Consider the following 24,358-nt stretch of genomic DNA (forward strand, 5'->3'; position numbering starts at 1 on the left):
TGTACTGTTTTGCTAGCTCATGATGATTGGTGTTTATTTTTGTTAAACCCCAGCTCCTGGAGTCCTCTGATTACATGAGAATTTCAGCGTACTTTCATTTTCTTTCTTAAAAATATATATAGTTTCTGGCCTTCATGGCTGTTTGAGTAAAGTTTGAAACTGTAAACCATGGAGTCTCAAAAACCAGAAGACAAATAAAAAAACCCAGAAAATACTTTTATAATGTCATGAGTTCTAAGGCAATCTTGTGATTTTTTTTTTTTTTTTTTTTTTTTTGTGGGGGAGGGTATATGACTTTGAATTATTTAGACACCTGGACATTTTGGCAACACCGCCGGTGGTATTGTTTTTAGTTGTATGCCAACATTGCCAAAGCTCAGGATAGGTAATCTTTGGTGTGGAACGTTTTAGACTGAAATTGAAATACACCTCTACCCCGATATAACATGACCTGATATAATATAAATTCGGCTATAATGTGGTAAAGCCGTGCTCCGAGATGTGGGCCCAGGCTGTGCACTCTGGTGAATCAAAGCAAGTTCGATATAACGCGGTTTCACCTATAACACAGTAAGATTTTTTGGCTCCAGAGGACAGCGTTATATTGGGGTTGAAGTGTAATTAAAATCTTACTCCTCTGTATTGGTATAAAGTTGTCATCTGGTCCAAATATACACTCTTATCTACATAATGTATATTTACTTCAAAGGATACTGCAACCAACTTGAACTCCGTTGTGCATAATTGTTGTCAGCTGCAGAAAATGTTTTTAGCGGACAATTCTAATCTCTAAAGGAAAAAGTAGACAAGGTAGATTGATTTTTAGAGGCAATTGTACCATGCTCATCCCTGTTGTAGATAAAATTGCCCTTTTTATTGGAGCAGCAAATAATTTAATATATGCACAAATTCCGTTGAAAAAGATGTCTTTCATCTGAGGGACAATTCTTTTGATTCAAAAGCTTGCTTATTACAAATTGATTGTTAGTTCAATTTAAAAAAAAATCTAATGTGCCTTGTCCAGCATTTGCTGAGAAGAAATCTGGTAGAAAATTAAGTTATTAAATGTATGGGTGAAGTGCAACCTTGTCATGCTTCATTCATTTCTAGTTATGTTTAGCTTTTCAAATAAATTTCTTCAGGAGCGTATGGAGAGAATGTTGCTGATATAAATCAGTTTATTAGGGTGTCTTTCAACATTTTTATACTGGGGTTGGTACTTGCTAACTATTCCAAAAATGCTAGGTAAGGATTATAGAAGAAACAGTGTAGAAATAATCTAAACTCAAAATTACAATAGAGGAGAAAGTGATATTGCCCTTTATTGTAGAAATACTTTTTGGCTACCGTTTATGAAAAAGCTTTCTAGTTCTTTCAGTTCTTCAGACCACGATAAGCACAACTTTTTTAAATGACCTGAATGCAAAATGAAATATTTAATACAGTGATTCTCAAACTTTTTTCCCTGCTGACCACTTGAAAATTGCTGAGGGTCTTGGCGGACTGCTTACTGATCTTTCCAAATGTTGTTTGTACTGTTAGCTAACTATTGTAAAGCGCTTTGGATAAAAGCAGTATATAAAAAAACTTAATAAACGTTTTTATTCTACAAATAAAAGCACACAAATCATATTGTAATATCAGTATCTTACCTTTCTAATATGATGGATATGCCCTCTCTCCCGAGCTGGGGCTGGGAAGGGGCGGGGACGTGTCTCCCAGCCACCGCAGCCCTGGAGCTGGGGAAAGTCACCTCTTTGGCCACTGCAGCCCTTCATGTCCCAATTCCCTCCACCCCCTCTTCTCATCCCACTGTCCCCTCCCACTTACCCCCTATCCCCCCCAAGGCCACCACCTCACCTTACATGTGTGTCTTCTTCAGGGTCCAGGCACCTAATTAGTGGAGCCATGCCTTTGTAGCTTCACTAATTAGGTGGATGGCCCACAATTCTCTCGTGTGCAGCTGCCCAGGTGCGAACCTTAAAGGAAACTATCCACGGACCACCTGAGTGGAACTCGCGGACCACTGGTGGTCTGCGGATCACGGTTTGAGAACCTCTGATATAATACATATATATCTAATTATGCAGAACATTGAGTAAACTTGTCTCTTTTCCTTTCACAGAATGTTGGCTTTGAAAGCTCAGGGAAGAAGAGTAGGGGGAACAACATAACACAGTGGTAAGTATCATCATGTTGTGTTTTTTTTTTTTGTTTTTTTTTTTTTTTTTTTTTTTTGAACAGCAGCATGTTTCTTAAAATATATAAAAACACTTTCAATTTTCAAACAGGATTGACTAATGTATTTTAAGACTTTATGCTACATCAATCCCATGTTGTTCTAAAATATTTTCCATTGAGAACTGATGCCAAATTTTAAGGTTAAAAATATCTGCTGTGAGAGCCAGTTTGAAGGATGCATGTTTTCAAGCTAGTTTAGGCACCTTTACGTGTTACTCTCTATGTGAAAGGAGGATATACAGGAAACTAAGGGGAAAACGCCTGCTCTAGAATTTCACTGTCCATTGTAAAGCTCACAATTTTTCTAATAAATGTTTGAAAGATAGCTTGTGGATCATAAAAATATGTTGTGAGGCTTTTATATGAGGCAGTGGATGTATGGAGGATATTTGACATTTGCAGAGCTTTTCCTCAGCTTCACCCCCAAATCTGAAAAACTTTCGCATCTTGGAAATAAGAGTTCAGTGCTGCCCTATTATTGTAGGATCATTGAAAGTATTTAAAATTTATACATATATGATAATTAATATTATATAAGTATATTTTTTGCTGCTTCTGGCCAAATTTTATAGAAAAGCTGCAATATGGGAGTCTGCTATATTTAGGCTGATGTCAATGTAAATACCAATTTCACCTGAAGTTGTAAGGATATATAAAGTGTCTGCAACTGAACAATAAAAAAGAATGATAAATAAAATATTTGCCTATTTGTATGTATCAAACTTGTAGACAAACTTCTATGGTATGTCTTCCAAACAAATGGAATTATGATAGCTACTTGTGTCTACTCTGAGTGTTTTAATAAGATTTTCTAGTTTGTGGAAATGCTAGTTAATATTGACGCCTTAGTGCTCATAAGTTTATTTAAACTGACAGTATTTTCAATTAGTCTTCAAACACACTTGTGTGCGTATTTTTAACTATCATTGTTTTAAATAATTGAAAGATTAGAGAGGTTTTTTTGCTTTCTTTATTTGTGCATTAGACCCTGCTTTGGGCTACTGATTGCAGATGCGCTCTGCCCTGAGTTACAAGGGACAGTATGTTGCTGCTCTCTGCATTCTTTCTTTACTGCGCGAGGATTTCCATTTGCTGCTGGTTCATGCTGGTATAAATTACTACAACTATCTCTTCTTCTCCCTTCTCCAACACTGGCTCAGCTGAGCTGGCTGATATAAGGCAGGTGAAACTAAGCACCTACTCCCAGCTGTGGGGGTGCAGGTAGTAGGAACACAGCACTTACCCATGTACATCTAAATGGAAGCCCCAAAAGGGCCAATCCAAGAGCATAAAGAATTAGCGAGGTCTTAATCCTTTTGCCCACTTGCTCAGCCCATTCACACTCTAGCCCACTTTGTATAGGCCATCTTCATTGTTTGCTTAGTAACACTCCTCCTACTCATCCACATACTGTGGATTAAAGTCAAACATTTAGAAATTCAGATCAGATCTTGTGCTATTACTTTATCAGAGTCGGATATGTGCTCTCAACCTTTACTCTGTGTTAACGTTTTTGTTTCATAATATAACCCAATAATGCAGTGGGTAGAAATTGCATGGAAACAGTATTGTGGCTTTTAAAAAGTCCTAGTTTTAATATGATGTTTGTTTAAAAAAATTATCTGCTTTTCATCTCAGTTTAACAAGAAATGGTTATCTGATTTTACAATGAAGAGCTAATGGTATTTCACTTGTAGTTTTGGCCTAATTAATGGATGAAGTGTACCCATTTCCTAGTGGACATATTTCTTAATTATCATGAAAACTAATAGAAATAATAATTGTTCCAGAGAGCCTTCCTAATACTTTTTTTGGTAAATTTCAGAAGTCGCTGCTTGAGATGGGCTTGGTTTGTGTGTGGTTTTATTAACACACTATCATAAATAAAAGCTGTTGATTTGTTGAACTAGTTATCAAAACAGAGAATTATCATTACAACAAATGTATGGCGTGATATGGTTATATTTTTAGTGAAATGCATTTGGGTTAAAGCAAGAAATTGTAACACACCATCCCTCTTTATTCTTTTTTTTATTTATTTCTAACATGATAAAGAAGACACGATATGTGTAAGATTTGACTAAAAACTTTCTTTCTGTTTTACGACCATTTGTATCTTTAATGTTAATTTTGTAATGTTAAATTATCAGAATGAAGATATTTAGAATTTGCTTCATGAAACAAAAAATAGTTCAGCAAACAGTTTAGTGAATACAAAAATAATAAAATTACCTAATGCTAGTGTCATGGTGTGCTGTCATGTGATGCATGTACAACTTTCCATCTAGAGTGAAGACAGAAGATGACCCCCTCCTTCAGTTTAGGATTTTCATCCTGTTGGATGTCAGACTTGTGGGCCTCTGAATTGACCTTTTTCTTTATTTTTTAATTTTTCAATTAACTTTTTCTTCTCTTTTTGTAAATTAGCAATTAAGTTACTCTTTCTGTAAATATTTTTCCTTTTTTTTAAAAAAAATATTCTTCTCAGATTTTGTTGCCCTTTGCCATTACATTTAAAGGGGGACCTATATCCTTGTAAATATAAATCTCAGTAAATATTCTAGGATAGCAAAGAAGTTGGTAAAGTACAGGTATGAGCTAGAGAGGAGAGTCAAAACTTAAGAATCCATGTAAGTATAACACATACGTGCAGTAACTGAATATTGATAAAATGTACAAGTGATTATATACAAATGCTAAAGTCTAACTTGTAAGATGGGTGAACTAGAGTGCCTGGCATTAAATGAGGATATTGATATAATAAGCATCATGGAAACTTGGTGGAATGAGGATAATCGATGGTGCACGGTAATACTAGAGTATAAATTATATAGGAATAACAGAGTTGGTCATGCTGGGTGCGGGAGTGGCACTATGTGAAAGAAAGCATAGCGTCAAAGGAAAAATCTTAAGTGAATCAGACTGTACCATATAATCTCTCTGGATAGAAATTCCATGCTTGAACAATAAGAGTATAGCAGTAGGAATATACTACTGACTATCTGAAAGGAGGATGATGGTGACTGCGAAATGTTCAGGAAGATTAGAGTTTTTTCAAAAATAGATAACCCAAAAGTAAGGTGGGATTTCGACTATCTTCATATTGACTGGGTATATGTAATGCAATTAAATTTAAAATCTTTTTTTGGGGAGGAGGGGGGAATACCAAAGAAATCCACCACGGTGCCATTTAACTTTAAAAAAGGGGGAATTACATAAAAATGAAGAAGCTAAACAGAAATTAAAATGTCACAAGGATTAAATGCCTGAAAACTGTATGGAGACTATTTAAAAACACCATAGAGACTCAAACTAAAGGTATACCTCAAATAAAAAACAGCAATAAGAGAACAAAAATAAAATAAAAATTAAAAATCCATCACAGCCGAACAGCTGAGTAAAAGATGTGGTTAATGGCAAAAAGGCATCCTTTAAAAACTGGAAAACAAATCCTAATGAGGAAAATAGAAAAGAGCATAAACTCTGTGAAGTATAAAAGTGTAATAAGATAGACCAAGAAAGACTTAAAAGAGCAACTTGCTAAAGACACACAAACTAACAGCAAAAACTTTAAGTACAGCAGAACTAGGAAGCCTGCCAAACATCATTGGGACCTGTGGATGACAGAGTGGTAAAAGAGCACTCAAGGAAGGTGGGACCATGGTAGAGAAGCTAAGTGAATTATTTGCATTGTTCTTCACTGTAGAGGATGTGGGTGAGATTCTAACACCTGAGCCATTCTTTTTAGGTGACAAATCTGAGAACTGTCCCAGACTGAGGTGTCAATAGAGGAAATTGTAGAACAATTTAAACAGTAATAAGTCACCAGGACCATATGGCAGTCACCCAAGAGTTCTGAAGGAACTCAAATTGCAGAACTAACAACTGTATTATGTAACCTTAAATCGGTCTCCAGATGACTGGAGGGTAGCTAATGTAGTGCTGATCTTTAAAAAAGGCTCCAGAGGCAACCCTGGCAGCTACAGGCTGGTAAGCTTAACTTCACTACCAGGCAGATTGGTTGAAACTATTAGTGAAGAACAGAATTATCAGACACATGGATGAACATGATACGTTAGGGAAAAGTCAACATAGCTTTTGTAAAGAGAAATCATGCCTCACCAATATATTAGAATTCTTTGAGGATGTCAAAAAGTATGTGAACAAGGGTGAAGTAGTGTTCTTGGACTTTGAGATATCCTTTTGACTAGGTCCTTAACCAAAGGCTCTTAAGAAAGTAGGTAGTCCTGAAATAAGAAGTAAGGTCCTCTCATGGATCAGTAACTGGTTAAAAGATGGAAACAAAGAGTAGGAATAAATGGTCAATTTTCACAATGGGAAGAGGCAAATAACAGGTTCCACCAAGGATATTTATTGGGACCAGAGCTATTCAACATATTCATAAATGACCTGGGAAAGGGGGTAGACAGTGAAACAAAATTAATCAAGATAGTTAAATCCAAAGGTGACTGTGAAGAATTAGAGCTGGTCTACACTGGGTGGCGGGATCGATCTAAGATACGCAACTTCAGCTACGTGAATAGCGTAGCTGAAGTCGAAGTATCTTAGATTGAGTTACCTACCATCCTCATGGCACGGGATCGACGTCCGCGGCTCCCCCTGTCAACTCTGCTACAGCCGTTCACGTTGGTGGAGTTCCGGAGTCGACAGGAGCACGTTTGGGGATCGATTGCTACCTGCTGATACGGCCGGTAGTGAAGACATACCCTTACAAAAGAAACTCACCAGATAGTGACCAGGCAACAAAATGGCAGATGAAATTTAATGTTGATAAATGCTAAGTAATGCACATTGGAAAACATAATCCCACCTATATATACAAAATGATGGGAACTAAATTAGTTATCGCTCAAGAAAGAGATATGAGGCCATATCTACTTTACAAAATTATGTAGACCTAAGTTATGTTGGCATACAGACACTGGAGTTATTAAATTGTGTGCGTGCACCGTTGGATCCTTGTATTGGCAGTGCACATCCTCACCAGGAGCACTTCTATTGATGTAGAATGCAGTGCTCTATGGGTGGGTATCCTACTGTGCAACGTGCCACCTTCCAATGCAGGGTCTTTTTGGAAGTTCTTGCAATACCTGATAGGGCTGAAATTAGTTGCACAGGGGTGACTGGAACACATATAGTATTCTCTTGCTTGTAATTTCATCTGCAGACCATAATAGTGCATGCTTTATTTACAAAATCCCACAATCTCATGAGTCCTTCCTTGCTGTCTGCCATCTCTGATGGAAGCATGGAGCCTGCACAGGTCTGCACTGTTCTCATGAACGTTGTAAGCTGTAACAAAAGCCATGGGGAACATGATGATTCCTTGGAGGCTAGGTTGAAAGAAATGATTCAAGATTATTGGTGGCATTCGTAGAGCACCTGAAGGTGGTGGAGTGCCAGATCTGGCCCCAAGAAACAAGCGCTGACTGGTGAGATTTCATTGTCATGAAAGTTTGAGATGAAGAGTAGTGGCTGCAGAATTTTTGGATACAGAAGGCCACATTCTTGGACCTGTGTGCAGAACTTGCCCTAGCCCTCCATAGTAGCGACACCAAACTGAGAGCAGCACTGACTGTGAAGAAGTGATTGGCAATTGCAGTGTGGAAACTTGCAAGGCCAGATTGTTACCAGTAAGTCAGGAATCATTTTGGAATCAGGAAATCCACTTTAGGGGCAAATGTGCAGGGCAATTAATCACCTCCTACTATGCAGGACTGTGACTCTGAGCCAGGTGCAGGACATAGTGGATAGTTTTCCAGCAGTGGGGTTCCCGATCTGCATTAGGGAAATAGATGGGGCACACAGCTCTACTTTAGCACCAGACCACCTTGCCACAGCGTACGTCAATATAAAGGGCTACTTTTTCTATGGTAATGCAACTGCTGATGGATCACCAGGCGTGCCTTACCGACATCAGTGAGGACTGGTCCATGCAGGTGCATGACCGATGTATCTTTAAGAACACAGGACTGTTCAGAAAGCTGTAAGCAGGGACTTTATTACCTAACAGGAGGATTACCATTGGGGATATTGAAATGCTAGTAGTGGTACTGGGTGACCCAGCCTCCCCCGGCTCATGAAGCCATACACCAGTCATGATAGGCAGCGGGTTATATACATTTGTGGTGCTCAGGCTCCAGCAATATTCAGGGCTGGAGTCCAGGCTCCAGCAATATTTGGAGCTGGATCTCTCCCCTGGCCCTTCCTGGATGAGGCCCCAGCCCCCCGTGGGTCTCTCCCCCACCCACCCTGCCGCGTCCCTGCCTGGAGCAGATCCCAGTCCCTGCCTGCCACCCCTTCCCCTGCGTTCCCCCCCACCCCCCGCCGCGTCCCTGCCTGACAAAAAGTAGCACACTCCTCTCCCCTGCCTGCTCGTGCTCCCGGCAGAACTGCTGTCTGCTGCCCCAGGGTCCTAGTGCCTGCCTACCACTAATGGCAAGGCAGGCTGCCCTTACCCTGCCCTAGCCCTGAGCCTCTCCAATGCCCCAAACCCTCATCCCCAGCCAGAGACCTCATCCCCCTGCACACTAATCCTCTGCCCCAGCCCTGAGCCCCCCCGCAGCATGAACCCCTCATCCCCATCCCCAACCCTCATCCCTCTGCACCCTGATCCTCTGCCCCAGCCCTGAGCCCCCCCAGCATGAACCCCTCAGCCCCAGCCAGAACCCTCATCCCCTTGCACCCTAATCCTCTGCCCCAGCCCTGAGCCCCCCTTCAGCATGAACCCCTCATCCTCAGCCCCACAGCCCTCACCCCACACCCCAACCTTCTGCCCTAGCCCTGAGCCCCCTCCTACATCATGAACCCCTCAGCACCAGCCAGAGCCCTCATTCTCAGCCTCACAGCCCTCACCCCTGCACTCCCTCCTATCCCCAAACTCCCTCCCAGAGGGTGCACCCCCTCCCCACACACCTCTTCCCACTCCCAAACTCCCTTCCAGAGCCTGCACCTCTCACCCCTTCCTATGCCCCCAGCCCCAGCCCAGAGCCTGCACCCAAACTCCATCCCAAAGCCTGCACCCCTCCTACACCCTAATCCGTAGCCCAAGATCTGCACTCCAGAGCTCCCCCCCGCCAAGTCCCCTCCCAGAGCCTTAGGCAGGGGGGGCTGGAGTTGGTGGGCGGGTTCTGGGCACCACCAAAATTTCTACAAACTTGCCACCCATGCCGGTCACCTCGACAGCACCAAGGGGCAATTCAACCACAGAATGACAACTGAATATACTTTTGGTCATTTGAAGGGTCACTGGCATTGTTTACTCACAAGATTAGACTTCAGTGAAAAAAATCCCAATAGTTATAGCTGCCTGCTCTGTCCTGCATAATTTCTGTGAAGTAAAGGGGAAAAAATTCTGCCAGAGTGGACGTGGGAGTGGCTGTCTGCTAAATTTGAACAGCCAGATACCAGGGCTGAGTTTGGTGTGAAGCTATACAGTTCAGGGAGGCTTTGAAAGAACATTTTAATAGTGAGCCAGAGTGGTTTGTGTTGCTGCAGTGTGCGCTACCTGGCCTTTCTCTTTTGTGCTCCAGAATTACTCTTCTAGTGATTGCTGTGTATGTAGGACTATAACATTATCAATGCACCTATTAATAGTTAGTGAATTATGATGTTCTAGGTTCTGTGACACAGTGCGGTAAGAAGAAATTGCTGTCAAACCTGCTCATCACCAGCCAGCATATGTTGTGAACTAATAAAGATTAATTATATTTCAAAAATAGAATTTTATTCTGTAACACGAGCCAGTGAATTAAATAAAAACACTGAGAGCTTAATAAAACTTAATAAATTAAGGGAACAACTTTTGAAAGGGAAAGAACAGTCATTTCCATTTCAGGTATGAATACACCAATCATATCTTTCACAGGTCAGTGTATGTGAAGCTGTTGTTTTCTTTAATGTCCCCCGGGGTGGAGTAGTAAAGGTAGTGCACTGACCCCTGATGCCACAGGAAATGTTATAGGGTGGTACCAATATAGAGTTCTTTGTGGGCTGCGGAGGGATGCGAGCACAGGACTGTTGAATCTGCAGGTCCATCAGAGTATGAAGCATCTCTATTTCCTCTCTGAGATGTGCAAGCATCGCTTACTGCATGTCCCTCTCCTTTTCTTGTGCCTTTCTCCTCTTTACTCTGTCCTTTCCCATGCTGTCTGCAAGGGTCATCCTTTTCTGATGCACCACTGGCTTATAGGATCTCCTGACACATGTTATCCCGAGTCCTCATCTTTCTCCTCCTTATCTGGCTCAGGCATTCTGCAAGTTTGGAGGGGTAGACGCTGAAGGCCACAGTGGCAGCAGCTGCAGATACAACACACGCAGGAACCATTCACAATGGAAATGGAATCTTAAAATGATGAACTCAATCCCCTAACTCCCCAAAAGTTGTAAGCACTACATTCTCCCTTTTGCTTGGGAGTCAGGGTGAGTATGGCCTTCTGGGGGTTTGGGACACAAGGAGGGAATAGCTTGCTTGCGTGATTCAAGTTATATAGGGAAATGGAACTGAATCCTGGCACCGTTTTCCACAGGCATGGTGATTTTAGCTGATATCTCACTCCTCAGGGTAACAGAGGCAGAGAGAGCACAGCTGCCACTGGTGTCCTGATGCTGTCTGGGCCCACATACTGCTAGCCAGTATACTGCAGAGGTGCCTGCTGACGTACTTGCCGAGTGGTATGAGAAAGTATCTTACCACAAAGGAAGAAATAAGACATTTCTGTGACAGGTTGGATCACAGAAACCCCCTTGGGGCTGCCAACTGATGTGCCAAGACTGCCTCTGCCCCTGCTTTCCCTGCCAGCTTGGGACTCCAGCACCCTGTCTTGTTGAGCCAGACGTGCCAGTCTGCTCAAGCCCAGACCCAGGGTCGGAACCACGTGTCCCAAAGCTGCAGACTTAACTGAAAGCAACTTAAGCAGTGTTCATGTCTTTAGCACTCAGATGCCCAACTCCCAATGGGACCCCAAATAAATCTGTTTTACTCTTGATAAGGCTTATACAGGGTAAACTCATAAATTGTTCACCCTCTGTAACACTGATTGAGATGCACAGCTGTTCTCTCCCCCCGCCCCCGGTATTAATGCATACTCTGGGTTAATTAATAAGTAAAAAGTGATTTTATTAAATACAGACTGTAGGATTTGAGTGGTTCCAGGTAGTAACAGACAGAACAAAGTGAAGTACCAAGCAAAATGCAAGTCTAAGCCTAGTACAGTAATACAGCTGAATACAGATAAAATCTCACCCTCAGAGACATTTCAATAAGTTTTTTCACAGACTGGATGCCTTCCTATTCTGGGCACAATCCTGTCCCCTGGTACAGCCCTTGTTCCATCTCAGGTGATAGCTAGGGGATTTCTAATGATTGCAGCCCAATTTGTTCTGTTCCACACATTTGTATATCTTTTGCATAAGGTGGGAATTTGTCCCTCTGGGTTCCCATCCCTCCTTCTCAATGGAAAAACACCAGGTTAAAGATGGATTCCAGTTCAGGTGACATGATCACGTCACTGTAAGACCTCAAGCCTTCATTTCTCCCAACCTGATTCACAGCAAGGCCTGCCTGCAAACAGAGCCATCCACAGACAATTGTCCTGGTTGATGGGTGCCATCAAGATTCCAAACCACCATTAATGGCCCACACTTTACATAATTACAGTAAGCTCTCAGTTATATTTCATATTTCTAGTTTCAGTTACAAGAGTGATTGATTCATTTATACAAATAGGATGACCACACTCAATTGATAAACTTTGTAATGATACCTTACAAAAGACCTTTTGCATGAAGCATATTTTAGTTACATTATATTCACACTCATCAGCGTACTTTCTATAAAATCATATAGAGCGCAACGTTACAATTCCTACCCAGAAACTTTCGGCACAGGATTGCAGAGTACCTCCATGAAAATTTCATCGAGAGGTCTACAGAGGATTCACAGGAGATCCCTGTGAAAATAAACAAATGGCTCCACAAAGCCCCCACTAGCCAACTGTAGGGGGGAATGAAAAGCAGGTAGCAGCTCTACGTCTCTTGGTTGTTCCAGTAGCTCTTGTGGCGCAGATAAAAATGAGCAAACCAAAAGATGTCTCCTGTCACTTTGGGGGTGCCATGCCCATAATTTCAGTGTAAACCAGGTACTTACCAGATGTTCCTTCCCCTGTATCAGGATTGCATGCGCTTAACTGGCGGGACTGCGGTGGAATCAAAAACAGGTTGTGGCTTGCTGTGGAGCTGGATCCTCTGGCTGCCTGACCCCCATGCTGCTGCTCCTCTTCCTCATCCACCTCCTTGCTGTTCACTGAATAGGCCTGTGACTCTGGCTCCTCCTCCTCCTGAAGTATCCAAGGTGCTGGGGGGGAGGAAGGGGAGGGGAAGATGGAGTCTTAACTGAGGCTGGCATGCAATCTTCATAAAAGTGGCAGGTCTGTAGCTCCACACCAGATCAATTGTTGACCTTCTGGTATGCCTGCTGCAGCTTCTTGTCCTTCATGTGGCACTGTTGCTGGTACCTCTTGTAGCCCTTCATCTGCATCCCCTGAGCTATCTATTAATAGATGTCTATTTTCCTACAGCTGGATTGGAGCTGTGTCTGCCAGACACTTCTCTTCACAGGCCTAGGAGATCCAATACCTGCTGTCTACTTCAGGCAGAAGTGTGGCTGGAGTGTGACACCAGCATGGTCAGCTGGGCAGTTAAGTTGTGGTTGCCAAGTTGAGCAACCAGGAAAAGAAATTTCAAAAACTTGAAGTAGGACCGCTTCCCGTCTGCCTCACTCCTGGGCAGCAAAGTTCACAATGGTGAACAGAGCAGTTGGTGTGAGGCATTGTGGACAGCTCCTGGAGGCTAGTAACAGTCAATGTAAGTAATGCAGTGTCTGCACTGACATTGCAGCAACATAATTACATTGACCATGACTCTACACTGTTTGGGGAGGTGGTGTTATTAAATTGACATAGAGAGGCACTTACGTCTGCAGAAATCAAATTTAAGTGAAGACACTGCCCCAGCTCGGTCAATGCAAGCTGCTTTGCATTGACCTACCCATGTCATGTAGACCAGGTTTTAGGGTCGTCATGGATAGTTTTCTGAAAACGTCTGCTCAATGTCCAGCGTCAGTGAAAAAAGCTAACAGAATGGTAGGAACCATTAGCAAAGGGGTAGATAATACAAAATATAATGACATTAGATAAATAAAGAGGGGATGGATCACTTGAAATTGTCCTGTTCATTCCCTCTGAAGCATCTAGCTTGGGCCACTGTCAAAGATAGGATACTGAGGTAGATGGTCTGTTGATCTGATCCAGTATGACTTTTTTTTAAATTCTTATAAAATATAAGAGAGAATCAGATTTTAAAATGCCTGCCATTTGCTGTCAGTTTGGCTGGTGGATGAGTACAACCTCTGTTTGATGTGCGGTGGGAGGATAGGCACATTGCTTTATACTGAGTCCAGATAGGCCTTATTTTCCCTTCAGCTCTGAAGAAACTAAGAATTTGCCTCTTATAAAGAGGAGATGTTTCCTCAGCCAGTAGGACCATTGTAGGATATTTCTTCTTCCTTGCTACCTCCTTTAGAGCTGGGACTTTTATTTAAGGGCCTTGCAGAAGATAAGGAGCCCTCGGGTTCAGGATTGTAGGATGCTTCAAATTCCTTGACTGCCCTTGAAAAGAGGCAGTTGGCACAGAAGACTGTTTTGGCACCATAATTGGGAATCAGGGCTCCATTATACTAGGTACTCTACAAATACTTACTAAAAAATATATAGGCCTTGCTCTGAAGAGCTTGCATTGTAGGTTACAACAGAACATAAGTGAATGAAATAAACAAATGGACGGGAGTAAAGGAGAGTAATCATTATAGTAAGATTTGATTCTTTAATGAGCATTAGTCATAGCTTTTCACTTGCTGATAGTTTAGCTGTTCACTAAATGTCTTGACCAAATCCTTAAAACACAAGTAGACCTGTTGGGTTCCACACAGTTTTTTGCTTCAAGAGACACCAATGCGTGCCCCTGACTTTTGAGGTTACGCAGGTGTTTCTTTCAGGCAAGATATCAGAGAATGATAGCATTCGGTTTCCTTCAGCTCACTTAGACACACTTACTATTTCTTCTAAACCATGGAGATAAGTGATGCTGCTCTCCGGAAGAGATTCATTTACAATGAACTAAACATTTTCACAAATCTGTCTCACTTCACAAGCATACCAGATGTACTTAACCAATATCTGGGCATATTCCACAATAGGCATGTCTCCATTGTAGGAAGAGAGAAGAATAGAACACTCATGTTTTTTTTGTTCTTCATGACATCTGTAAAAATGTGCTGAAGACATGTCTCTGCTTCAGATGCAGCTTTTGAATGCAGATTCCTAAGCACTTTCATATACATCTGTATCTTTATAGACTTGGTGAAGTTAAGTGAATTCAGTGGTGCAGCAACAGGAATTGTTTGATGTGTCCATTTTTTTAAATCGGTTCTCATTTTTTTTCTGTACAGTGACTCCATTTTACAACATCAAAATTTGAGGTCTGCTTCCATCTAGCCTAGGGCAACTAGATAGTAAGTGTGAAAAATCAGGACAGGCAGTGGAGGGGTAATAGAAGTCTATATAAGAAAAAGCCCTAAATACCAGGACTGTCCCTATAAAACTGGGACATCTGGCCACCCTAATCTAGCCAGAAAAGGGTGGTTGTGACCTCTGTAGACCTGTTTGCATGTGTTTTGAGCATGCTGAGAGGAATGTGACAAAACATAATCATGCCCACCCCACCTTCTCTTTGTTATCTCACTGCTGGCTCTGAAGTTACATCAGCAGCAAAGCTGAAAATGAAACTGGTAAACATGCTTCTTGTTGGACCCGAGGAAAAGTATAGTCCTACCTAAGTAGTGCATAAGTTGACATCTTGCTAGAGCATGTGACAGGAAATATAAGTGACTATGAATAATACAGTGAAACTAGCTATACATGAAATATTGTAAACAAAACAAATTGCAAATACTAATTGTAACAAAGGTACAATATTTTCAATTAAAAATGTGATTTTGAAGCCTGTGGTATCCCTTTAAATAGCCATGAGGCACAGTAGTTCTGTTTAATTGCATGTTTAAACATACAGCGTTATAGTGGGATCCTGCCAGATGTTGGGTAGGAGTGTTCTAGGAAACATCTGGATGCTACAGGAAATAGTGGTGATTCACTGGAGGACATTTTTGCTTCTTAGTTGTTACTAAACCCATGTCCAAGCTTCACATTCGGGGCACTGTGTGTTTTTCAGATGGAAGCTAAAACACAAAACCTGATTTGCATTTGGGTAAAGATCCTGTGGCACTTGTAAAAGAATTTATATGCTAAATTCTAACTAGCAGAATAATTACATTTTTCTCACCTGAATTCTTCCAGACGATTTTTGACCTGCATACTGTATTAGTTACTTCCTGTGCTGAACTGTTGTGCAATGTTCCTTTGTCCTGTTCAATAGCTTCCATGTTTCATACCAGAGTTAGGCAGAACTTCAGTGGTGGGTGAAGTGGTCTGGGTTTCTTACCTACTTGACAAGAATGGCAAGGCTTAATTAGTGAATGTTCCTGACGTATTCAGAGAACCTGGGAAAATGATGTAAAAATATGAGGTATTGCAACACCTTATTTGAAAAACTGTTAGTATCCTGTTCGAGTCAAGGCTTTTGGTGGTATTCATGTTTGAATAGGTGAAATTAAGGTAGAGATAAACGAAGGTAATCCCTTCCCCTTTGAAAGTGCAAACCAGCTGAAATGGGTTACTGGTTGTTAGAACTTAAAAAAAAGTGTGCTGATTTTTTTAAAAACAACTTGCTTCCAGGCTAAGTTGGGATACGTATCTTCTTCCTGAGGTGACTTTTTATAGGTGAATTAGCTACCCCCCCCCCCCCCCCATAATGCTAACAGATACTGAACTGGGCCAATGCCAGAGGTCACCTCTGGAATTAGAAAAAATACTAAGGCAACCTTTTTCTGAGCCAACTATATGTAGAAAAATAGATTGTAATACCAATTATGACTAATTTTTTTGGTGTGCATTTTAAGTATGCAGTTAGGGGTAATAACTTAAATTGTACATTCAGAGGAACAGAATTATTTTCAGAAGAGTGTTTGGGAGTAATTAATAACACTGAAAAGGGACTTGTGCCACTTACATGCCCCAGAATTTTTGTGCTTCTAAATGGTGTATACAGTTTTCTTCAGCATTTCCAGAGAGAACTTTTGTGCTTGAAATTGAAGGTTCAACAGCACCTCTTTGCTTCTTTCAAGTAAATGATCACGGTTTGTGGTGATTTTATTTGCAGTAGCTAAATGCTGTCTCTTTCCTCTGTTAAAACAATTTTTGTTTGTTCAAAGGAATACTAACACATGAAATCTTACTAATTCTGTTAAAAACTTTCATTAAAAGAATATTAAGGTTTGGCAAGTACATAAAAGTTATGAAATGCCAAAGTAAGGGTAGTTGCACAAACATAACTCTTTTCTCTTGGGTAGTGGTCTTTAATTAGATGGTCACATGCTGTTCCTTGAATATAATGTAATCCAAAAAGTTTACAACCTTTGATATACCGGTGTAGTGCTATCTATTACAGTGCATATGTCAGATATAATCCATGAAAGTCATATACAAGAATATGTCATGAATGAGGCCTGGATTGTGCACCTCTCTGACTGACCCTGTCTAAGGAGGATGGGGTAGAGTGAAACCAAAATCTGCTGCTTGCTAGGCTTTTCTGTCTTCTGGGATGAAGAGGTTTCAGGGAAGAGAAACAATACTGTGCTTCCCCTTCCCTGTTCATTTCTAGCTTTGAACTTTAGGCAAACTACCTGTTGACGTCAGTGGGAGCCCTTTGTTTTAATTAATGCATGAAGATCATGCATTCCTTGCTGCATCACATTTCCTTATACCACAAAAGGCCATACTGAGTTATCCCTTTTAATCTGAGATGCTTCCTTCTTTTTTTTCTCTTCAGGGTTTTCTACATGGGAAAAATTGACCAGAATAGCTATTGCAGAATGAGCAATTCTGTACTTACTATTTCAGAACAGTGCCCATGTGGACTCTCTGTTCCAGGATAAAAATAAAAACACTTTATTCCAGAATAATTAGTATGCTGTTCCGATGTCCCTCCCTGCTCCAATTACGGTTGAATTATGTATACACAGTAGAACAGTTTCAATAGGAGCGACTGAGAGACTGACATCAGAATATCCTTATCCCAGTGGTTAGGCGTTTCTCCTGCAATATGGGATACCCAAGTTCAAATCCCTTCTCCAGGTAGGGGGAATTGAACCCAAGGTCTCCCAAGTTGCAGTGAGGGCTCAGCTGAAAATACTCCTCCTTTACCTCTTCTTTGTAAATTTTGGAAGAAGGGACTGTTCTCTCCATCCTGTACTCCCCTGTTGCTGCTTCACACGAAACCATTGCAACCAGGTCTGAATAGGGGTAGCAGTAACCTTGAACTGGTGGCTGCATTTTACTTCAGCAACCTGTGCAGACTCCAGGGGCTAGAGTTCCCAAGTCACTCTCCCTAGGCTCAGATACTCAAAAAGGATGACCAATATCACCAATTAAAGCATAGAGTAACATGAATGTAGGGGATGCCCAGTCGTCTTTCTGCTTTCTCCGTTTAATCACTGCAGGGGAATCCCTTGATCCAGGAGCTGTAGCATGGATACATAGGGCTTTTGCTGCCTTCTACCTTTTCTCAGAACGGATCTTTTCACTTCCTCTGAGAAAGAGCTTTCCAAAAGAGCTCTTTCCTCCTCCGTTCTCTCAAGGGACCTCTTCTCTGTCCGCAGTGGCAGTCTTCATATATCATTTTTTCTCTTATAGGAAGTCTCCCAAAGGTTGCCAGCTTCCTAACTGCACAAAACCAAACACCCTTGCCCTGCCCCGTCTCCGAGGCCCCACCCCAGTCACTCCATCTTCCCCCTTTCCCTCTGTCACTTGCTCTCCCCCACCCTCACTTACTTGCACATTTTCACCAGGCTGGGAGGGTCCCTTTTCAACCGGGTGTTTGGTTGAAAACTGGACACCTTGCAACCCTGTGAGTCACATCTTACTCAGTCTGCTGTATAGGATCCCTATGCTCTTCACCTTCCTTTTCTCAGAAAACCCTGTTAAAGAAGGTTAGGAAGATTCTTGAAGAATGGGATTAGTTAAGATTCCCTTGTGGAACAGAAATCCTTGGGGGATGTGACAGGCCCAATGAGCTCTTCACTGTCTGTCACTCTGTTTGGAAGATGTGGAAACAGGAGTGCAGATTTCTTTATTCAGTGTCCACTTTGACCAAGAACCTCCTCAGGTTCTCCTAATTAATTAGTTGATGCTTTAGTTAAAATAACATCTGCCTTTTCTTCATAGTAGAACTTTTATCAAGAATAGGAGTCTTTAACCCCGTTGTAATGACCAAATTTCAGCACTAATCTGCAGTTTCAGCAAGGGAAAATATTAGTTCATATTCTTTCAACCTTAAAAACACCACAAAACATTTATAAAGATATCATGAAAGTTTTACTTTAAAGAGATCTTTCTTTACTTGTTTATCACCATAGAAATAGTAGGATTGTCAGCTCTGGATTTTTCTTGGTTTTGGGTTTTTTGGTATGTGAGGTTTAATAAATATTAAAATGAAGGTTTATACAGTCTGAATAAAAATACCTTCTTTCAATTGCCAAATTCTCACTCTTTGCTCTTTCGAAGTCCATAATTTCTCTAGTTCTGCATTCCACCATACTCTTCCAAAGTAGACAGTACTTGCATACACATTAAAAAATAAAAAATTCCCACCCACCCCTGCCGCCACAAAGGCAGCAACAAAATGTCTCTTTATTTGTACATAATAAAGGAACAAAGTAGACAAGCCTATTTTAAAATTCAATTTAAGAATTTCTGGAAAATGCACCATGAAACAAATCATATATCTGAGATACAACGAGGATGATTTCATGCTCTGGACAGATGATTAAACTCCCTCATAGATTTCCACCACAACTTCAACTGCCACCACGCATTCATTAAACTCTCTAGAACTTTCTCACACTAGCATCAACTTTTTCAACATCACATTACAGTCAGCTTCAACAATGGAATCTTATAGATAAACTGTATACAGGAGACCCATGAATTAGCACACCTAGTTTCATAGACCCAGTAACCATCCCAGACACACTCTTATCTACAGCCAGGCACTCAGATACCACAAAATATGCTCCAAGGAGAAAGTCTGCGATATACACCTTAACACACTCAGAACTGCCTTCACCAAACCAGAGAATAGATTGCGTCAAGGAACAGGCCACTACACCCTCTAGAGAACCTGCGTCAGTAAAGAAATAAATCCCTCTCCAACTGCACACCTCTAGTTGTCACCTACTACCCCACATTAAAACCCATACCGGGTATCATCAAACAATTACAGCCCATGCTTGATGAGGACTCCATCCTGGAAGAAATCTTTTGGCCTTTAGGTAAGTCCCCAACCTCAGAATCATAGAATATCAGGGTTGGAAGGGACCTCAGGAGGACATCTAGTCCAACCCCATGCTCAAAGCATGACCAATTCCCAACTAAATCATCCCAGTGAGGGATTTGTCAAGCCTGACCTTAAAGACCTCTACAGAAGGAGATTGCACAACCTCCCTCGGTAACCCATTCCAGTATTTCACCATGCTCCTAGTGAAAAAGTTTTTCCTAATATCCAACCTAAACCTCCTCCACTGCTACTTGAGACCATTACTCCTTGTTCTGTCATCTGCTACCACTGAGAAGAGTTTAGATCCATCCTCTCTGGAACCCCCTTTCAGATAATTGAAAGCAGCTATCCAGTCCCCCCTCATTCTTCTCTTCTGCAGTCTAAACAATCCCAGTTTCCGCAGCCTCTCCTCATAAGTCATGTGCTCCAGCCCTCTAATCATTTTTGTTGCCCTTTGCTGGACTCTTTCCAGTTTTTCCACATCCTTCTTATAGTGTAGGGCTCAAAACTGGACACAGTACTCCAGATGAGGCCTCACCACTATCAACTAGAGGGGAATGATCATGTCCCTCGATGTGCTGGCAGTGCCCCTGCTTATACAGCCCAAAATGCCATTAGCCTTCTTGGCAACAAGGGCACACTTTGACTCATATCCAGTTTCTTGTCCACTGTAACCCCTAGGTCCTTTTCTGCAGAACTCATAGACTCATAGATTCGTAGGTCAGAAGGGACCAATATGATCATCTAGTCTGACCTCCTGCTCAAAGCAGGCCACAGAACCCTACCCATCCACTTATAACAACCCCTAACCCATGACTGAGTTATTGAAGTCCTCAAAATTGTGGTTTGAAGACCTCAAGCTGCAGAGAATCCACCAGCAAGTGACCCATGCCCCACGCTGCAGAGGAAGGCGAAAAACCTCCAGGGCCCCTGCCAATCCGCCCTGGAGGAAAATTCCTCCCGACCCCAAATAGATACCAGCCAGCAACCAGGAAAGATTCTCTGCCAGTAACTCAGATCCCATCCCATCCAACATCCCCCACAGCACCATTGAGCAGACTTATCTGCTGATAATCTAAAACAAGATCGATTGCCCAAATAAACTATCCATCCATAATCATCCCTCTATATACTTATCAAGCTTATCTTAAAGCCAGATAAGTTTTTGCCCAACTACTATCCCCTTGGACGGCTGTTCCAGAACTTCCACTCCCGCTAAATGGTTAGAAACCTTCGTCTAACCTTCCCTAGCACCGGTCCCCTAGTAATGTAGCAGTGCATGGGGTCTTCCATCCTAAATGCCAGGAACTTCTGACTTGTCCTTGTTGAATTCATCAGATTTCTTTTGGTCCAATCACTATTGTCTAGGTCCCTAATATCTATAACTACCCCTCAGTGATCTACCCACTCCTTCCAGTTTAGTGTCATCTGCAAACTTGCTGAGGGTGCAGCCAAGGCCATCCCCTCCAGCTTATTTAATGAAGATCACAGAACAAACCAGCCCCAAGACCTATTCTTGGGGACTCCGCTTGAACCAAGCTGCGCACCTAGACATGGAACCATTTGATCACTACCGTTGACGCCCGACATCTATCCAGCTTTTCTATCCACCTTGTAGTCCATTTCCAGCCATACTTTTTCTTGCTGGCAGAATACACTGTGGGAGAACCATATCAAAAGGTTTGCTAGTCAGAATACACGTCACGCTTCCCCTCGTTACGAGCATTATCTCGTATATATACGGACATTAAGGTTAATGCAGGCATGAACTGCCTTGCGTGATCCATGGTGACTATTTCCTGAATCACTTTCCTCTCTTCTAAGTGCAAGAAGCAGCCCTCCAACAGCCAGGACACACGACCTCAAAACATGAAAGCAACTCTGCCAGAACAACAGATGCACAAGCCGCAGTGATATCTCCACTGCTACGATGATCAACGCCTCCCCACAATACACTATTGAGCATCCATGAGTCTACAATGGTGTGCCTCAGGCAGTGCACTAAATGTCCCATAACTCTGTGGGAGAAACCCAGATAATCACATACGTTTGAATGAATCTTGCACAGGAAAATGAGCAAAAACACCAATCCGTATCACCTATGGTGAACACTTTTCACACAAAAGGATCCTTCCTATCTGACCTCTGTAAAGCCTCTGTCCCAAACTCTGGAACTTTAGCGTCCAAATCATCTGGGTGTTGCATGAACCTCCAAGCTAATTACAGCTTGGATCTTATCTCGCTGCCGACAATCAGGATATGAGTACTGAATAAACTCTCTGTCCTCCCAAACTTTCCTGGGGGCCCCCCAGAACTCAGATGCCCTGAGCCTCCACAAAGGGAAATAAGCCACTCCTCCTGCTCTTACTTCTCCCCCATTTTTCCCGCCTTGGGATACTAGAATTTCCCCTGCTTCAATCCTTGAAACAACAAAACAGAGAGGATGATTACCTTCCCCCCTCTTCATTCTCTCCACTTCCCAGTCCTTTCCTGAAGAGACAGTACTCCTGGCACAGAGATTCCTATCCCCTTGCCTTAACTAGGAAAAGGAAAATCCAACAAGTTTTGAAAAGAAACTTTATATAAAAAAGACAAAGAACACCAATGACATGATCACTGCGAAAACCATCAAGATGGCTAACAACAAGGGCTATTGGCTTAAAAGAAAAATAAGAATAATCAGCCTTATTCAAAAATGAATATCCAATTTAAACATTCCAGCAACTCCAAACATTAATACAAAATACATATAAACCTATTGCTTTTCCTTTTGTACTCACCAACTTGGGAACAGAACGGTAGAAGAAGCTTGGAGATAGGAAAAAACAAAAAAAAAACAAACTCTTCTCTCATAGCCAAGAGAAACAAAAAGGCAGAACAAAGAAACAAAACATACCCAGAAGTTCCCTCCCTCACTTTGAAAAATCTGGTTTCCTGATTGGTCCTCTGGTCAGGTGTTTGGTTCCCTTTGTTAACCCTTTACAGGTAAAAGAAACATTAACCCTTAGCTATCTGTTTATGACAACCTCCCAGTCCTCATTGTCAAAGGAAACCTGCACCAACCTGCACTTTCAAAAGATAAGCCCGGGAGCTTAAATTAATAACTGTGCTGGACACTAAAAATCATGGTCTTAATAAAGACACTGGATTTATGGTTTATTACAATAACGTGTAACCTACTAATCACTCTGTTTGGTCTATGCCAACAGGTTTGTTAACGGGGCACTTCACCTTGAATGGTCCCATAGATTAACAGGCGTTCTCATAACGATTTTTTTGGGGGCCTCAGAGTGCGGCCACTAACTCTTGCTAGTGGCTGCTCTGACAGTTTTTCCTAAAAATATTTAACTAACTTTAGGAAAAACAAATAAATATGCACATATACATATCCAAATCATAGTAATTTATTTATGTAAGGGTTTTTGCAGACTCAGTGATAAAAATAACGTACAATTGTCTCTATTCGTAACTGGACAGAATAGAAACAAATCAGGTGCTTTGAATGTTCTTGTCTTTTTGTTGTTTGTTTTGCTTTTTGGTTGCTTTTTTAAAGACTTGCTAGTTAGTAAGTACTTCTGTGAGAAGTGATATTTGTTTTTTTATGTTAATATCACTTTTCATAGTAGCAGACTTGCTAGCAAGCTGGGCGGCAGCGAAAAGTGATATTAACAAACATAATGATATCACTTTTCACAACAGAATTCCTCAGACGTGGGAAGCTGGCGGACAAATTAAGCCCTGGATGGGGAGGTGGGTAGGGAGGTAGCAGGCCAGAGGAGATGAGGGGAATGGATGGGTTACTGAGGGAGGCAGCAAGTGCCTGGAAGATGGATCGGGGGGCCGAGTGAGGCAGTGGGGGCCAGATGCAATGAGGTTGGGTGGGTGAAGGGCTTGGGGAAGCAGCAGTGAGCATTGGCAATGGAGTGGTAGTGAGCCTGAGGCTGGAGCCCTTTAGCCGTGTGACCGAAGTCCAGGGCTAGAGGACACAGTGGGGACCAGGAGTGATGGGTGGGTGCAGGGAGGAGATGGTGAGCACAGGGCTGGCACCTGTTGCTGCATGACTTTGGACCATGGTTATGGCCCCACAGCCAGACCCTGAGACCCCACAGTCGGGGGATGGAGCCTTCCACCCCAGGACTGAATCTGGAAACCCAAGCCCTACTGCCTTCAGGAATGTGGGGTACTTCCACCAGCTGCCGGCTTCTCTGGCGTTTGTGGTTCTAGAAGCGGGCAGGGTCCAACCCCTGCTGATGGCCCTGGGGGAGGGGCTACCGCTTTCCCCCAATCAGTGCCTAGGAGGCTGTGGCTGCACAAAAAGCACCTGGCGACCACATGTGGCTATGGTGGCTGCATTTGAGAAACACTGCCTTAGAATATGTGTTAACTGGCGAACTACTTAAGCTCAACTGTTGGTTCAGTTTTTAGCTGTTATAGTGAGTACCTTTCCCAGACCTGAGGAAGAGCTCTGTGTACGTTGAAAGCTCATCTCTCTGTCACGAGCAGAAGTTGGTCCAATAAAAGATATCACCTCACCCACCTCATCTAATTAAAAAACAAACACAGAGTTTTCAAGTTAAAGGTAAAGTTATTT

At 42.1% G+C, this 24,358-nt stretch overlaps 1 protein-coding gene and 1 long non-coding RNA gene across 2 annotated transcripts in view; one reads left to right on the forward strand and one right to left on the reverse strand.

Annotated features, from left to right (window-relative positions):
• Positions 1–24,358, reverse strand: part of LOC116825245 (uncharacterized) — a 295,317-nt gene that overhangs the window by 106,561 nt on the left and 164,398 nt on the right. The gene's annotated exons all lie outside the window — the stretch shown is intronic.
• Positions 1–24,358, forward strand: part of ERBIN (erbb2 interacting protein) — a 247,127-nt gene that overhangs the window by 80,438 nt on the left and 142,331 nt on the right. The window contains exon 2 of the mRNA XM_075066986.1: positions 2,126–2,181. The gene's annotated coding sequence lies outside the window, so the exon portion shown is untranslated. The remainder of the gene's footprint in view (positions 1–2,125; positions 2,182–24,358) is intronic.

Source organism: Chelonoidis abingdonii, chromosome 6 (assembly GCF_003597395.2).
Source record: "Chelonoidis abingdonii isolate Lonesome George chromosome 6, CheloAbing_2.0, whole genome shotgun sequence".
In the NCBI taxonomy this organism is placed as follows: domain Eukaryota; kingdom Metazoa; phylum Chordata; order Testudines; family Testudinidae; genus Chelonoidis; species Chelonoidis abingdonii.